This window comes from Nicotiana attenuata, unplaced genomic scaffold (assembly GCF_001879085.1).
Source record: "Nicotiana attenuata strain UT unplaced genomic scaffold, NIATTr2, whole genome shotgun sequence".
Taxonomy (NCBI): Eukaryota; Viridiplantae; Streptophyta; class Magnoliopsida; order Solanales; family Solanaceae; genus Nicotiana; species Nicotiana attenuata.
The window spans coordinates 363,892-366,801 of record NW_017670569.1 but is presented as its reverse complement, the minus strand read 5'-3'; positions in this window follow the sequence as shown (position 1 = coordinate 366,801).

Here is a 2,910-nt window from a genome sequence, read left to right as displayed (position 1 = left end):
GCCAGGCAGGGTGCAAAATAAGACGATACATGTGAATATGTAGACCCAGGGTCAAATAGCACTGAAGCATCTCTATCACAAACCAGAATGGTACCTGTAATAACAGCATCTGACGACTCGGCCTCTGGTCTGGCTGGTAAAGCATAAAACCGGGGATCAGCCCCACCTCCCTGAACCATGTCTCTGGGACGATCGGCTACCGGCTGACCCCTACCTCTGGCGGTCCGGCCTCCACCTCTAGGTTCTCGACCTCCACCTCTATGATCCTTACCCCTGCCCCTGGCTGGCTGGGCAGGCTGTGGGTTACCTGGTGCCTGAATCATGGGGCGAGGACCCTGCTGCTGTGACTGTGTACCCCTCAATCTCGGGCAAGCTCTCCTGATGTGACCATACTCGCCACACTCATAACATCCCTCTGTACTGTACGATGAGACTGGCCCTGACGACCCGAATGACCTCCACGAAAACTCTGAAGAGGCTGTGCGCTGATGGGCTGCTGATCAGAATACTGCCCACGAGAACCACGATCGCCTGGAACACCCTGTGAAGCCTGGAGGGCTGACTGAAAGGGCCTGGAAGACTGACCCCTATCATAAGAATCCCTGCCTCCAGATGAGGCACCACTGAATCGAACTGAGTGACGGGGTCTCTTGTCTGACCTATGACCACCCCCCTGTGGCAGAACCATCTCGATCCTCCGGGCCACATTGGCCGCCTCCTGAAAAGTAATATCACTACCTGCCTCTCTGGCCATCTGAAGACGAATGGGCTGGATCAAACCGTCAATAAATCTCCTCACCCTCTCCCTCTCAGTGGGAAGTATGATGAGGGCATGGCGAGCTAGATCGATAAACCGGGTCTCATACTGAGTGACCGTCATAGACCCCTGCTGGAGGCGCTCGAACTGCCTCCGATAAGCATCTCTCTGAGTAACGGGGAGAAACTTCTCCAGGAACAACTCTGAAAACTTATCCCAAGTCAAAGGCGGCGACCCTGCTGGTCTGGCTAAACAGTAATCCCTCCACCAAGTCTTGGCGGATCCGGATAGACGAAAAGCCGCAAAATCAACTCCATTGGACTCCACAATGCCCATGTTTCGAAGAACCTCGTGGCAGCTGTATAAGAAATCCTGGGGGTCCTCAGAAGAAGCTCCGCTGAATGTAGCAGTGAAAAGCTTGGTGAACCTGTCCAGCCTCCACAAAGCATCAGCGGACATAGCCGCTCTATCACCGGCCTGTGCAACTACCCCCGGCTGAATTACCATAGCTGGCTGGCCCGGTGGGATCTGAGTCTGGGGAGCTACCTGCTCCGGAGTACGTGCAGCAGGAGTCTGGCTCCTCCTCCAGCTTGGGAAGCGGCTGGTGCTGTAGGAAGCAATCCTGCTCGGGTGACACTCTCCATGAGACCAATCAACCGGACCAAGGCGTCCTGAAGAACTGGGGTAGCAATAAACCCCTCTAGGACCTGAGCTGGGCCCACCGGAACTGTCTGAGCCTGGGCCAGAACCTCCTCGCCAAGGTCACCCTGAGTGTCCGCCACTGGTGTTGCTGCTGGTGGCTGGGCCATGCCCCTACCTCGGCCCCCAGCACGGCCACGTCCTCTGCCCCTAGCGGGAGCTGCCTGGGGCTCGGACTGCTGATCGGTGGATGAGGAAGCGCGTGTTCTCGCCATCTGCGAAAGAACAGAGTGGAAATTCAATTAGCATTTAAGAAACCAAATCACACGACAAGAAAGAACAGATGAGAGATTTTTCCTAACTCAATAGACTCTGGGGAACAAGTACAGACGTCTCCGTACCTACCCCTCAGACTCTACTAAGTTTGTTCGTGAGTTGTGAGACCTATGTAAGCTAGTGCTCTGATACCAACTTGTCACGACCCGGATTTCCCACCATCAGAGTCGTGATGGCGCCTACTCGTGGTAGCTAGGCAAGCCAACTTAATTACCTTTCCATCACTAGCAATTATCTTTAACAGTTTATAACATCAATATAGAACATAAAGTCTAATAAGAACAATAGCGGAAATCTGTCTTAAAATGATGAATTTAAAACGCGGAATAGTCAAAAACAACCTCTACCCAAGATTTGGTGTCACATTACTCACGAACCACTAAGAATAAACTAAATACAAAGGTCTGAAAGAAATATAACAGCTGTCTGTCTCGAAACAAGGAGGCAACAGTCTAAAAGAAAACAATGAGAAGAGACGCCGGGCCTGCGGACGCCTGCAAGGCTACCTCAGTCTCGTGAATATGAATCGCCTGCTTCCGAACTACTGCTGCTGCTGTTCCTCAAAACCTGGACCTGTGCAAAAATGCACAAAAGTGTAGCATCAACACAACCGACCCCATGTGCTGGTAAGTGTCTAGCCTAACCCCGGCGAAGTAGTGACGAGGCTAGACTGGACACCACATAAACCTGTGCAGTTATAGATATACAGCGGAAATCGAATACAAAGCAATTACCAACATGGGAGGGGAAACATGCTATGGGGAGTTACAATAATAACAATAATCCAGAGTAACAACTAAAGCAACTTAGGTTCACAGTGAACAAGGAATCAATACTCAAATGTAACCACATAGCCTCAATAATTGTTGCGGCGTGTAACCCGCTCCATAATTGCCATTGTTGCGGCGTGCAACCCGCTCCACAATATCATTGTTGCGGCGTGCAACCCGACCCATATCACTTATCATATATCATTGTTGCGGCACGCAACCCGATCCTCATATATTATTGTTGCGGCGCGCAACCCGATCCTCAACATCATTGTTGCGGCGCGCAACCCGATCCTCAATATCATTTAACAGTCTGACTTCCCAAACAACAGTCACAATTATGGGGCATAAAATAAGCAATATTTGACAACCATCCCGGCAAGGGAAAGAATCCAACAAGTTCAACCA